We start from the raw sequence: 16,031 nt of genomic DNA, 5'->3' as shown, positions 1-16,031 counted from the left end.
TCGCAATTTACAGCTCGGTTCTGGAGGGTTTGGTGTTCTAGGCTGAACATTTCGTCCGCTCTGTCCACCGGTTTCCATCCACAAACTGATGGTCAGACGGAACGGGTGAACCAGACCCTTAAACAATTCCTGCGATGCTACGTAGACACAAACACTGAAGCATGGGTGGACTGGTTGTGGATAGCCGAAATTGCTTACAACAACGCATTACACATCTCGATACACCATTCACCTTTTTACAGTTCATACGGCTTCCACCCTCATTATATCCCTTTTGTTGCACCCAGTCGTACACTCAAACTCCCGGAAGTACAACAGAGGTTAGGGCATATCCGACGAACATTTCTTGATACCATACATCATCTCAAACATGCTAAGGTACTTTACAAGAGACCGGCAGATAAGCGTCGGAGGACCGCTCCAGAGTACAAGAAAGGGGATTCAGTCTGGCTCCCTACGAGAAACATAAGGTTCGAGAGACGTAGTTTTCTCAACCCCAAGTTCATAGGCCCGTATAGGATCCTCCAGCTGGTAGGTCCTGTGGCGGCAAAGCTACGGTTGCCAGCGCACTTCCGGATACATCCGGTCTTTCATGTCTCTCTCCTGAAGCCTTACTTCTGTCCGGTTAAGAGACGGCCAGTTCCGATATGGGTGGTCCATGACAAGGAATACGAGGTCAAGGGGGTGGTGGATTCCAAAATCACCCGGGGGCACTATGGTATTTGGTGTCCTGGAAGGGTTATGGTTCCGAGGAGGACTCTTGGGAACCAGCCACCTCTGTGCATGCTTCCCGGCTGGTGGCAGCATTTCATAGGAGGTTCCCGGATAAACCCTGCCCTTGTCAGTGCTCTCCGAAGGGGGAATGTACTGTCAGGGCACACAGAGCATGAGCGCACTGTCTGCAGATGCGGAGACGAACGGTAAGAAGAACTACAGTTCCCGTCATCCACCAGCGTTCTCAGAGGCACGCAATGACGTGGCATGTTGCAGATGTGCCATACACAGAACCAGATATCAGGGGAAGGCGCCTTCACGAAGACGCCGATTATTCTGTGGACGCCCGAGGTGTATAGTACGGTCCGGGTAAGGGTGCAATCTCGCACCAACATTGGTTCTTTCTTTGCTGTGTTTGTAGTGCTCCAGTCCGGCGGAGGATTCCGGTGCGCATTTCTTTGGTTCCTCCCATTGGGGAGACAAGCGATTTCCCATGGTCTCATGCGGGAGGTAAGGTTACATATTTGGTGAATCCTGCGCAAGTGCATCACAATTTGGGCCTCATTGACTCTCTCAATTTGGAGAAAAAGTGAGAGCGCTTGTGTTTTCTTGATAAGATGTACAGAATGTAAAGGCTGACAAACTGCTACGTTTTGATTTATGCTGTGGGCTTCTATCTTGATGGGAGTCAAACCCTGCATGAATATCAGATTGGCTAACAAGCTCTAGGATATATATATTTGGCGATCTGGATCTCTGTGCTTACGTTTTGCCTGCAACAGACTTTGGCTTATGGTTGTTGTGTTCTCATCCTTTTAGGGGAGATCGGTTGAGGGGTTCCGGTAAGGGCAAGCACGTTCTATGATAAAGGTATGAGCAGTATAAACAGGAACACGTCATTAGAACAGAGGGTGTGTAGTTTTATGTTTGATGAAACTTGTTGCTAACTGTGCTCCTTCCTTCAATAGAATATGAATGTGCTGTTACCTTGTACTTACCCTCACATCTCGCCCAGCAGAAAGCCATCCGTATTTTTCTTTACAAGTATAGTGAGTTCCCACTACCTACGCATCCTTATAGCAACAGAAGTATAGACACTGGATTGCATGGTGATATTGTTTTATTCTTTCTTTTTTCTGTTCTAAGGTCTCCCTCCCCGCTGTTCCTACCCTTTCCTTCCCTCGCTTGACCATCCCACCAGTCCGAGGGGATTAATTCTATCCGGACTTGGGGCTGTCAAGAGGTGGACCCTTTTTAAGCTTCGATCCAATCCTGAGGATAACCTGGTGACCGTGAGACTGACATGATCGCTGCTGGCTCGACACCCGTGAACGACTCGTCACACACAGCTGTCTGACTCGGCCAGTGTCACAACCAGCTCTGTCGCTCGCATCGCAACTTGCCAGCACCGCCTCGCCCTGCACCGCCCACCTTGGTCTCACCAACGCCATCTGGACAATCGTCACCGAGCCGCTGCTTGCACCGCATCGAGAGGCACCGCACCGTGCTCCGCTGCCACTTTGCACAGTAACCGCGACGGATGCCACAACCAGCTCTGTCACCTGCACCTCAACCTGCCAGCACTGCATCGAGCACCGTCTCGCCCTGCACCACCCGCCTTGGTCTCACCGACACCGTCTGGATGTTCATCACTGAGCCGCTGCTCGCACCGCATTGAGAGGCACCGCACTGTGCACCGCTTCCACTTTGCATCGCAACCGCGACGGATGCCAAGACCGACTCGCACCGCCATGTGGGTCACACTAAGAAAGGTACTGTGAACGAATCTGTCCCGCTGTTGCTGCCCTAATCGGCGCGGTCAGCTGGTACTCCGAGACCCTGTTGTTTTCAGCATCGCGGTAAGCTCGGACCGAGCTACCGACTCGTACGAACTGTGTTTTTCAACGTATTTTGCAACTTAAAGACATTTTGAGAAGCAACTATTTCTGAAGTACTGTATTGTGGATATTTATCGTATTTGGTCTTGTTTATATAAAAAAATATTGGATATGTTTTTAAAACTGGTGTGGTGTCCATTTGTAGTGCTTACATTGTATTACTGTTGGTTTTGTGCAAATGCTTTACACACTGCCTCTAAGATAAGCCTGACTGCTCGTGCCAAGCTACCAAGGGGGTGAGCAGGGGTTATTTTAGGAGTGTAACTCCCCCGTCCTTACTAGAGTGGTGGTTTCTGCCTGGCTTGGGTGCATACTTTAGCCAACCAGAAATCCCATTTCTAACATACTAATACTACAGTTCTCCTCCAACCCTCACCAAAATAATCCCTGCAGTTGTTTATGACTGATGGTAGCGTTTCCCCCTTATCCAAGCCTCAACGAGTGCACATAATGGTAGTTCTTCATCTAAAGGGCCCTTGGCAGTCTGTAATGCGCATCGCTGGCTTCTATATATGATCTGATTCAGCTTCACAGAGAAGAATATAAAAAAAGATTCATTGGCTTTGAAAACCTCTCACCTTAAAACTCAGCTTGTTGTTCAAAAGATGGTGCAAAATAACAATATGACCCAGAGCCACCTGAATGAAATGGAATCTTTCTCTGCAAACCTGATGCGCTAGTTCAGGCTATTCAATTACAGCTGGAGGCACATGAAGGCAAATTCAGGAGGATGGCATTTAAAATGGAGGACATAGAAAATCATTTTCAACAAAATAATCTTTAGGTCCTTGGGATTCCAGAAGACAATGGGGGCGATTATGCAAAAGCACACGCTGTCAAGATATTTAAAGAACATTTCCACAGTTTAGTGCCTGTTCAATCCAGAGAGTGCACCGAATTCCATTTCCATTCCATAAGGGTGGCATGGGCAGAACAGCATATCATCCTTGAGCAAATCTTATCTATGTGGAGAACTTTGTATTTTGATCACTTCTTTTTCAAACTGCCCATCAGTGCATCCCTGTGAGAGCATGCTAAGTTGAATTCTTTATAAGGTCAGACTTCTGTCACGAGACTGTGGAATGCTGAAGGCAGCTTTACAAGTGTATACCTTCCATTCAAAAGGCAGGAGTAGCAGCCGAACTTTTGGAGCCAGCAAACCTGCGTATTAACCACACAGCATTTGGTTAGTCAACTGCAGGTCAAAGATGGGCCAGCTGGCTACTTGTTACACCCAAACATTGTTATAATTTGTACTTTAGTTGGTGTTTATGGGGATAGGCTTCTCCTCTTGAGTGATGAATGATGAATCTTAGTTAGATAATACATCTGTCAGTTAATGTATTAGGTACCTCTGAAACATATTTGTAGTAATAGTCAGTATGTCTATGATTTGTGGATCTTTGGAACTAATGCTTTTCACTGATCGGTGTTACCGTCATTTCTTTTTGAATGGGGGTTTCACCCCAACTTTTGTCAATGCTATATTTTTTAAACCAGTTTTTTGTTGCTGTCTTTGGGTGGGCACCGTTTACGCTGGTGGCTGGAAGCTCTAATCCCATCAGTGCTTGTGAGGGGTTCTTTTATTTAGAGGATATTTTAGGTCCTTATCCTACTGAATTTGGACAGGAATGGGTGGAAGTAGATGGTGGGTTTTGTAGTTTGAGCGTGGTATTTTTGTGGTTGACTAGGTGATGAGCTGCACAGGGATGCTGCTTGTGGTGGCACTGTGGATTGTCTCACATGTACAAAAGGGGAGAAATTGACAAATTTTGAACTTCCAAATGTCTGAGACATTTGTGACATCATACATACCAGTCTCTTATTCCCTCTGCCTAAGTCACATCAAATGGGGTGCCGGAATCTACACATACTTAGCTGGAATATTAATAGAATGAGATCACCAACAAAAATGAAATATATCAGAGAGAAGTTTAGCACACTCAAACTGCAAGTGTTCTGTCTTCATGAGACAAAAAACACTTGGTTACAAGGTATTGGTGGTCTCCGGGTATAATGCAAAATACACAAGATGATGGACGGAATGTTGCACATTGGCAAAACATTCACCACCAGTCACAGATCTGGGTTTAATCCATCGTTATTTTGCTCACCACACCACCCCAGTTCAGACATGGCCATATGCAAATCAGTCTTGACCCTGTGCCTCATGGGAACAGTCCAGCCCGAACTGCCAAGCCATGTCTTCCCTGGACCGGAATCAAGCATCCTAGGACCGGTTTCGGGGTTTCACCCCTCTTCAGCCAGGATAGCTTGACTCCAGTGGCGTAGTGAGCACGGGACCCACGTCTGGGCATACCATTCCCACATAGGGCGAACAGCAAAATACACAAGATGATGGATGGAATGTTGCACATTGGCAAAACATTCACCCCCAGTCACAGATCTGGGTCCCGTGCTCACTACGCCACTGGAGTCAAGCTATCCTGGCTGAAGAGGGGTCCATTCCGTCCATCATCTTGTGTGTTTTGCCTTCCGGGTGTAATGTACCATAAAGATGGATTGTGTTGCAAGTCCGAGGAGCAAGTTGGACTGCAACAGAGGTAAAGGCTGAGAATGTGGGGTGCTAGTTGATGGCTGGCTATCATTAATAATGGAAGGGCAAGGTTAACTGTGTGTTCCATCTATGCCCAAAATATAGATGATATTTCAGTATATAATTCTTTACTGAACCAGTAGCTAAAACCTATTATTTTCTGTGATGATTTTAATGTTCCTATTCATTCTCATCTTGATTCTAACATCGCAGAAGAGTCTGCTCGACAGTGTATGCGGAGATCAAGTCATCGATGGCCATTGATTGGGAATTATTATTGGATTGTAACTATGTTAGCAATGTGACGGATCGACTTAGCAAATTTATTGACTATAATGCTGGAACCGCCGCTACAACAGTGGTTTGGAACAGCCTTAAGGCCTATAGCTGGGGTTATACATTGAGCTACATCATCTGGAAAGGGAAGGCAGTCAGAGAAACAGAGACACGTTTACGGGAAGTGCTTCTCTACTTAGAATCGCAGTACTCGCTTTTTTGTAGGAAATCATCACTACAACTTGTTAAAAAAAGGATTTGGGACAGGGCCTGTTGTAAGACACTGGTTTATCAGACTTCTTGATTTGAAAATAGTGAAGAGATGGAGCAATTGTTGGCATTTCAAGTAAGGGACCGTACCAACAGAAATTCTATTATGAAGATCCAAAAAGCTGTTGGTGAATTACTAGCATGTCATCCAGGTATACTTGCAGTATTTTGACAATTTTATGCTAATCTTCATACAGATGTTTGTTTTGCCTCCCAGAAGGAAATAGATAGCTTTTTGAAAACTGTCCTTTTACAACAGGTAACTGGCCAATAACAATCTATTCTGGATTCTTGTATAACACAACAAGAGGTAGTGGAGTCTGCATCTCAGCTTCCCACTGTAAATTCAAAGGATCTAGACCTAATCCCAACTGAATTTTATAAGGTTGTTGGTTGCATTCTTACTCCAAAGTTGCTTGCACTTTTCAATGCTGCTGCATTCTGCCATGCTTCACCTGCCTCATAGGGAGAAATGCTTATCTCTGTCTTCTTAAAGAAATATAATGACCCGCTAGAATTTAGCTCATTTCACCCCATCTTGCTTATCAACTTAGACTCAAAAATATATACTCGGATTCTCTCCAATCATCTTGCTAGGGTTGTCACTTCACTTGTTGACCCTATGCAGTATGGATTAATATCTCAAATACGCACCACTTCTCACATCAGTCTGGCTATCTCAGGGCTCAAGGTGGGGAAGAAACTCGCAAATTCCTCCCAAGTTGATCCTGGTGGACACCAATAAGGCATTTAATAGGGTCTTCTGGCGGTTCCTGCGGCCTTTTATGGATATTATGGGTATTGGATTTGGCTTTCTTAACCACATAAAAGCTGTATATTCCTCTTTGACAGCTCAAGACATTTACATGGGTACCCTGTAAGATGTTATGTGCATCACCCTTGGAACAAGGCATGGGTGACCTTTATTTCCGCTACTGTTTGCTGTTTATTTAGAACCCAATGTTCAGGCGTTGAGATTTTTTGCAATATTTCATTCTTTAATTTTACATAAATTAAAGAAAGGGATCTTAACAATTGCTGATTGTTGGACTTGGGTGTTTCATAGGGTTTACCTGCAGACTTTTTGCTTTTGGCATCCTGTTTTTGACCTTGTATATGTTAGTTTTAGGACTCTGGGCACTTTACTAATGCTATTCAGTGCTAAAGTGCATATGCTCTCCAAGTAACTTGCGTATGGATAGGGGTTTCCATGATTGGCTTATTTGATTTACTTCTAAGTCCCTCGTATGTGCACATGTGTGCCCAGGGCCTGTAAATCAAATACTATTAGTGGGCCGGCAGCACTGATTGTGCCACCCACACCAGTAGCCTTTCAAAGGGGTTCTTAGAGCTGCCACTGCAGTATCTGCGTGCTGTTTTTAACTGCCATGTCGACCTGGCAAGTGCACCCACTTGCCAGGCCCAAACCTTCGCTTTTCTTACATGTAAGGCACCCCTAAGGTACGCCCAAGGCACCCCCATGGGCCAGGTGCAGTGTTTGTAAAAGTTACGTTTTTCACTATTGAAAGGTTGTCTGTCCCATAGGTTTAACATGGGAGTTGCATGTAACATTTTACAAGCATAACTCTCCATTGGAATAAGATAGAATAATGAAGTTTAGTATGCCTGAACTCAGAATTTAATTAAAAATACATATTTTAGTGAAGATTATTTTTATTTTGTGTGTTTGAAAATGGCACTTTTAGAAAGTGGGCATTTTCTTGCTTAACCATTCCGTGTGCCTCTGCCTTTTGTGTATTCATTTCCTGGGTTCAGAGTGAAGGGGGCAGGGATGTGTACTCATACGAGACAGACACAAGGGAGGTTGAGATGTGTCTTGCCTTTACTGGGTGACTCATAGCCAGGCTGAATAGACCTGGCTGCATTTAGAGTAGTGGGAGGAGTTGTTGCTTGCACATGAATGGACTGTGGCTGCCTCTTACAAAGCAGTCTCCACCTCCTGTGGAGAACTTGGCCTGAGCCAGGCTGAACTGGTTTATGTGTGCCAGAAGAATTTTGTTTGCACCAACTTCAAAGGAAAATGTGGTATAAATATTGGGGCCCTGACCTCACAACTTTAGATTACTGCTGAACAAAGGAGCCTGCCAAAAAGAAGAAGAGCTTCCAGGAGGAGTTCCGCCCCTTTGCTGTTGTTGCTTTGTTGGGTTGGCCTACAGTTGCTGTTTCTGTCTTGAGCAGGGAAAGGACTGGACTGTTATTTCTGCATACTAAGTATCTCCAAGGGATTGATGTAGAGCTTGCCTCCTGTTTGAATTCTTGGGAAATTCAAAGACTTCTACATCTTCTGGGTACTGGCTTCTGGAACTAGATGTTTCAACTAACACAGAGAAGAAAAGGTAACCCGACGCCGTCAACAATTCCACTACCGGCTACAGAGGGCACCGCAATGCTGGTCTCAACTGGGACAGCAACCGACGCCACCACCGTTGCCGCTCCTTGCACCATGACCTGTGGGCACCTCACTCTGTACAGCTCCACTCCACACCACCGCCCTGGTATCCCCGACGCAACACCATCACCGACAGTGCGGCCTGCACTGTGACCTGTGAACACCGCTCGTGGAGAACACAGAGCACTGTCCCGCTTCGCACCTCAGCCCTGGTCTCACCAATGCCACTGCTCCAAGCTGACATCAACGCCGCTGCTTGCACCGTGGTTTGGGGGCACCACTTGTAATTTACACGACGCACCGCCCCGTCCCACACCGCAGCCTTGGCCCACTGATGCCAGTGCCATCCACTCCAGTTCATCAACTGACGCCACTGCCTGCACCGCTACCTGTGGGGCTCGCACACCCCAGCCTTGGGTCTACTGACAACAGCACTTCCGCAACGACGATGCCGCTGCCTGCACCGTGACCTGTCAGCACTGCAAAGAGCACCGCCCCACTTCGCACCAATGCCCTGGTCCCACCGACAACGCTAGAGGACCGTCACCAAGCCACTGCCTGCATCATAACCTGAGGGCACCACACGTCACACCGCTCCGCTTTACACCGCAGACCCGACGCCAGCGCTCCTGACTTCAAACTCACGGAATTCGACCTTCAATGCATGTGACTTCAAGGGCCTGACGACTCCTGCACCGACTTCCAGAACCAACTCCTGCCACTCCTCTTGAGTTCACCGTAAGGTCCAACGCCCTGCATCTCCAAAGGTACTGTCTTACGGGTCTCCCCAACACCATAGCTGGCCTACGACAGCGCCCAGACGGAAATGTTGGATTTGTTTGTTCGCACCACTGTGATAGCCACAGATGGAGCTATTGACCTCAAGGAACTGTATATAAAGCCTATGTTTGCATTATTTGTATTTTGATCACTGTAAGTTTGATTTTTATTGTTCTGGTCTTGTTTTAAGCAGAAAAATATTGGGTATTTTTCGAAAACTGGTGTAGTGTCCTTTTGCAGTGTTGTCGCTGTATTACTGTTTAAGTGCAGATGCTTTACACATTGCCTCTGAGATATTGGACAGCTACCAAGGGGGTGAACAGGGGTTATTTTAGATGTGTAAGCCACTAGGAGTGGTGGATTCTGCGTGGCTTAGGTGCATACCCTAGCCAACCAGAAAACCCATTTCTTACATGCATTATATAATTATTGCCTCTTCTGACCTGTTAAAAGCTGACTGAGCAGACTGCTTTGAAGTTTGGCAGTGGCTTGGGTTATCGATAATCACTTCGATTCAAATTGATACCAATCTCTCCTCGGCAACATATGAACCCCGGACTGTTAAATCAGCCACATACTTGGATGTTCAGGTTTCAGCCAGTTGTTTGGACACAATCAACTCAAATTATGAAGACTTGTACACAAATTCTGCAGCAGTTTTTAGGAATCGGGACAGACTTAGGGGTACATGCATCAAGAAATGCTTTTGCGAGTCCTTAATTGCGATTATTAAGGAATTGCAATTAGGGACTCTCAAAAGCCTATGCAATTAAGGAATGGCTTCCCATTCATTCCTATGGGCCTACAGGCCCATAGGAATGAATGGGAAATTGCATGCGCAATTAGCGAGTACCAATAGGTACTCGCAAATTGTGAATTCAATTTCAAGGGTGCAAAGGTGTCAAAATGACACCCTGTTGCACCCCTGAAATTGTGATGTGCACCCATGTTGCGCACACACATGCCCCAAGGGCATGTGTGTGTGTAGCCTGAAACCTTGAAAAATGCACTCTAGTGCATTTTTCAAGGTTTTTGCAAAATACAGACCAGAGTAATTTCTCTGTATTTTGCGGCCACAAATAGCAAATTCGCTATTTCGAAGGGGTACATGCATTGCATTTAAGGAGTCGAAAATTGTGATTCCTCAAATGCAATTGCAATTTAAGAAATCGCAATACATTGCGATTTCTTAAATTGTGAGTGCCTAACACTTTAATGCATAGCAAAAGGCCTTTTTGCGGGCGCAAACGGACAATTTTTGCAACTCGCACCGTTTGCGCTCACAAAAACGGTTGATGCATGTGCCTGTTAGACTTTGATTCTTTTGTACATGCAATGTAATTATTCTGATTATTTTGTCCCAATACTTGAATTTGTTTAGATCAGTTCCCTTGTATCTTCCCAGAGCGTTCTTTAAGAAAGTCGAGACCAGCTGGAAAAAAATGATCTGGCAGTATGAGAAACCTTGATGTGCCATTCATTACTTACAACTACCTCATAGTTGTGGTATAATGTATGTTCCAAATCTCTGGGTATATTTTCTGTCCTGTTTTATTTCTCGCCTATCAGCAGTTTTGGATCACTGCAAACTGCCCTTGTTGGGTCTGTTCCTGATTTTACAATGTATGAGAAGGTAACCCACTGTTAAAAGGTTTGGTTGATACAGTCTATTTTAAATGTACTAGTTTGAGACACTGGGGTGCCGATCACGATCCGGTAAAAACCGGGTACGAACCGTCGGACGGAGCATATTCTCCGTCCGACGCGTACCCGGTCGAAAAAATATACAAACATGGAATTACGATTCGCACGGAAATACCATTTCCGTACTAATCGTACAAAACCCCGACCGACGAAAATAAACATACAAATGTGATCCGGGAAAGCGCCGACGTGACGTCGGGACGCACGCAGCCTGCCATTCACGAACCAGGAATTACGATTCGCACCGACGTCATCCCGCACGGTGAATATTTTCCGGCAGCCAAAAACTGCCGGGAAATCAGGACGACGCGAACAAGGAGTACCTGCACGCGACAGACAGACATGGACCCGAACCTACGTGTCATCCTGGCCCTCATAGCAGTCGACCTCCTCTACAGGTTACGACGCAGACGCCGCAGAAGGTCAGAACAACAAAGGGAGGGGGAAAAGGGGGGGGCAGGACCAGGGGCAAGCCACAAAACCCCCACCAAAGTCACACAGCACACATGCCCTGGACATACCTGACCCCCAGGCCCTGGTCACTACGAGGGGGTGGGGGCGTGTCCAGCAAAGCCAGCGTCCGCCACAACGGAAGTGCTTGACGAAGCAAACCGGCAACACAACAATACAGGTACATCCCGTACCCACGCCTTAAGAGCGTGGGTACGAGTCCTACCACGCCCACACCTACGTCACCCCAACAATGGCGGGACGGCTGTACCCACGTGGCAAAGGCCTGGGTACGGCCCGCACACGCATCATATAGCGTGGGGACGTATATGTACGGACCGTACCCCCACCCCCGTATGTATGGAGCGTACCCCCAACCCCAACAGTGTAAGTATGATCCGTACCCTCACCCGCGTACGTATGGAGCGTACCCCCCACCCCAACAGTGTAAGTATGACCCGTACCCACACCCGCGTACATATGGAGCGTACCCCCAACAGTGTAAGTACGACCCGTACCCTCACCCGCGTACATATGGAGCGTACCCCCACCCCAACAGTGTAAGTACGACCCGTACCCTCACACGCGTACGTATGGAGTGTACCCCCCCACCCCAACAGTGTAAGTACGACCCGTACCCACACCCACGTACGTATGGAGCATACCCCCAACCCCAACAGTGTAAGTACGACCCGTACCCTCACCCACGTACATATGGAGCGTACCCCCACCCCAACAGTATAAGTACGACCCGTACCCTCACCCACATACGTATGGAGCGTACCCCCCACCCCAACAGTGTAAGTACGACCCGTACCCTCACCCATGTACATATGGAGCGTACCCCCACCCCAACAGTGTAAGTACGACCCGTACCCTCACACGCGTACGTATGGAGCGTACCCCCCACCCCAACAGTGTTAGTATGACCCGTACCCTTACCCGCGTACGTATGGAGCGTACCCCCACCCCAACAGTGTAAGTACGACCCGTACCCTCACACGCGTACATATGGAGCATACCCCCACCCCAACAGTGTAAGTACGACCCGTACCCTCACCCGCGTATGCATGGAGCGTACCCCCACCCCAACCGTGTATGTACGGACCGTACCGTCACCCGCATATGCATGGAGCGTACCCCCACCCCAACCGTGTATGTACGGACCGTACCCCCACCCCAACCATGTATGTACAACACATACCCCCACCCGAGTATGCATGGAGCGTACCCCCCACCCCAACAGTGTAAGTACGACCCGTACCCTCACCCGCATACGTATGGAGCGTACCCCCACCCCAACCGTGTATGTACGGACCGTACCCCCACCTCATATGCATGGAGCGAACCCACACCCGTGTATGTTCTAAGCGTACATATCCTGAAATAGGAGGGGTGTGTGCAGAGTCCTCCCAGCAGTGCCCAGACGCAGGAGGGGTGTGTGCAGAGTCCTCCCAGCAGTGCCCAGACATAGGAGGGGTGTGTGCCTATCACTCCCAGCAGTGCCCAGACACAGGAGGGGTGGGTGCAGAGTCCTCCCAGCAGTGCCCAGAGACAGGAGGGGTGGGTGCAGAGTCCTCCCAGCAGTGCCCAGACACAGGAGGGGTGGGTGCAGAGTCCTCCCAGCAGTGCCCAGACGCAGGAGGGGTGGGTGCAGAGTCCTCCCAGCAGTGCCCAGACGCAGGAGGGGTGTGTGCAGAGTCCTCCCAGCAGTGCCCAGTCACAAGAGTGGTGTGTGCAGAGTCCTCCCAGCAGTGCCCAGACACAGGAGGGGTGTGTGCCTATCACTCCCAGCAGTGCCCAGAGATAGGAAGGGTGGGTGTAGAGTCCTCCCAGCAGTGCCCAGACACAGGAGGGGTGTGTGCCTATCACTCCCAGCAGTGCCCAGACACAGGAGGGGTGGGTGCAGAGTCCTCCCAGCAGTGCCCAGAGACAGGAGGGGTGGGTGCAGAGTCCTCCCAGCAGTGTCCAGACACAGGAGGGGTGGGTGCAGAGTCCTCCCAGCAGTGCCCAGACACAGGAGGGGTGGGTGCAGAGTCCTCCCAGCAGTGCCCAGACACAGGATAGGTGGGTGCCTATCACTCCCAGCAGTGCCCAGAGACAGGAGGGGTGGGTGTAGAGTCCTCCCAGCAGTGCCCAGATGCAGGAGGGGTGTGTGCAGAGTCCTCCCAGCAGTGCCCAGACACAGGAGGGGTGGGTGCAGAGTCCTCTCAGCAGTGCCCAGAGACAGGAGGGGTGGGTGCAGAGTCCTCCCAGCAGTGCTTAGATGCAGGAGGGGTGTGTGCAGAGTCCTCCCAGCAGTGCCCAGTCACAAGAGTGGTGTGTGCAGAGTCCTCCCAGCAGTGCCCAGACACAGGAGGGGTGTGTGCCTATCACTCCCAGCAGTGCCCAGAGACAGGAGGGGTGGGTGTAGAGTCCTCCCGGCAGTGCCCAGACGCAGGAGGGGTGTGTGCAGAGTCCTCCCAGCAGTGCCCAGACACAGGAGGGGTGGGTGCAGAGTCCTCCCAGCAGTGCCCAGAGACAGGAGGGGTGGGTGCAGAGTCCTCCCAGCAGTGCCCAGACGCAGGAGGGGTGTGTGCAGAGTCCTCCCAGCAGTGCCCAGTCACAAGAGTGGTGTGTGCAGAGTCCTCCCAGCAGTGCCCAGACACCGGAGGGGTGTGTGCCTATCACTCCCAGCAGTGCCCAGAGACAGGAGGGGTGGGTGTAGAGTCCTCCCAGCAGTGCCCAGTCACAACAGTGGTGTGTGCAGAGTCCTCCCAGCAGTGCCCAGACACAGGAGGGGTGTGTGCCTATCACTCCCAGCAGTGCCCAGAGACAGGAGGGGTGGGTGTAGAGTCCTCCCAGCAGTGCCCAGACACAGGAGGGGTGGGTGCAGAGTCCTCCCAGCAGTGCCCAGACACAGGAGGGGTGGGTGCAGAGTCCTCCCAGCAGTGCCCAGACGCAGGAGGGGTGTGTGCAGAGTCCTCCCAGCAGTGCCCAGACACAGGAGGGGTGGGTGCATAGTCCTCCCAGCAGTGCCCAGACGCAGGAGGGGTGGGTGCAGAGTCCTCCCAGCAGTGCCCAGACACAGGAGGGGTGGGTGCAGAGTCCTCCCAGCAGTGCCCAGACACAGGAGAGGTGGGTGCCTATCACTCCCAGCAGTGCCCAGAGACAGGAGGGGTGGGTGTAGAGTCGTCCCAGCAGTGCCCAGACGCAGGAGGGGTGTGTGCAGAGTCCTCCCAGCAGTGCCCAGACGCAGGAGGGGTGGGTGCAGAGTCCTCCCAGCAGTGCCCAGACGCAGGAGGGGTGTGTGCAGAGTCCTCCCAGCAGTGCCCAGACACAGGAGGGGTGGGTGCCTAACACTCACAGCAGTGCCCCTGCAAAGAAAAGGGTGGAGTACCCACAGATCCAATGCCCACAAATGTCAGTCAGGTGCACAAAGATCCAGCAGTACATGTACCACATGTGTGCGAGGCTGGGAGTATACACATGCATAGTGCCAAAAAGAATACATGTACACATGAAGTCATGGCAACAGTCTACATACACAAGTACAGTGACCACCAAGGACGCCACGAATGATGCAGGTGGAGACATCGCTTAGCATGCATGGGCCAAGTCTAACGAGTCCGTCACACACCCAGCCAATGTAGACACAGCTCAGCACCACATATTGGAAAGACCCTGCAGGGAAGAAGTCAGGTTACACAGAGGAAGGAACACACCTTGGGACGATGTCACCATGCAGTAACTGCTTACATGAACAAAGTTATGTAGCCAACAGCTTGTGATGGCACACAGATACCAGGATCCACCCTATGACCAGCATAAGACGACAATTCCCACACACCCAACACATAATCACCACCCAAAATAATGGGGCAGGTCGACCAACAGCAATACCAGACAGACAGTAGTGTACTAAGGAAAAATAAATTGCTTTAATCAGCTCCAAAAATATGTTTGTCCCTTGAAAGTTCAAAAAGTACAATGCCCATAGGGCAATCCAAAGTTCCAATCCAGGTGGGGGACACAGTGGGACGCGTGTCCCCTAGCTTGCCTGCACAGTCAGACTCCTTCATCTTCCAGAGCGGGGAGGGCATCATGTGGGGGGGGAAGGACCAGGCACTGCAGGGACATGAGGGCGAAGGGTAGGCATCGTGGGTGCAGGGATGGAGGACTCCACCACAGGGGGTGGGGCAGGGCCAAAGGCGGAGGCCAGGATGGCGCTGCACATCTTAGCAAGGTCCTCCAGCGACTCCCCTGCACCCGAAGGAACCACAGGCCCCAAGGAGGAGGGGGGGCAGAGGGATGGGTCGCAGCGCCACTGGGGGAGGGTGTGGACAGGGGGGAGGACTCAACCACCCTGACCGGGGACTCCCCTGACCGCTTGCGGGGTGGTGTCACAGTGGGGCTCAGGGACAGAGCGGCCATGAAGGAGTCTTTGCCGGATATGTGGCCAGGAGAGCTGAGGGGAGGGGATTTGGTGGAATGCGGACGCCCACTCTGGCTGCGTGACTTACGTTTGCCCCCCCCGACCCAGTGGGTGTGCCTACTTCACCCTGTGTGTGCGTGCCAGGAGGTGTGCGCATGACCTTCCCTGCTGGTGTGGTGCCTGTGTCTGTTGTGGTGGGTGCATGCTGACGTCTGGGTGTACGCGGGACAGGCATGGGAGTGGGAAGTGTGGATGGGTCAGGGGTAGGGGGTTGGACGTAGCGCTGCAGGAGACCCACTGCTGCAGTCAGTGTTGAGTCAATGGACCTCAGCAAGTTGCGTTGGTCAGCCTGCGATGAAAAAATGCCCTCCAAGTATGCCTCCATGGTGTTTAGCACTTGGCTGTGGCCATGGAGGACATTAAGCATCGCAGCCTGACCAACCTGCAACTGCCGCTGGATGTCCACAGACTCGGCATTGGCGGCAGCAGTGGAGACAGGGGCAGGGGGTGCGGTGCCTGGCAGGAAGGAGACATATGGTGACCGGGCACGCTGGGAAG

Source organism: Triturus cristatus, chromosome 9, assembly GCF_964204655.1.
Source record: "Triturus cristatus chromosome 9, aTriCri1.1, whole genome shotgun sequence".
Classification (NCBI taxonomy): Eukaryota; Metazoa; Chordata; class Amphibia; order Caudata; family Salamandridae; genus Triturus; species Triturus cristatus.
The sequence above is the reverse complement of the archived record's forward strand: the minus strand, read 5'-3'. Positions refer to the sequence as shown.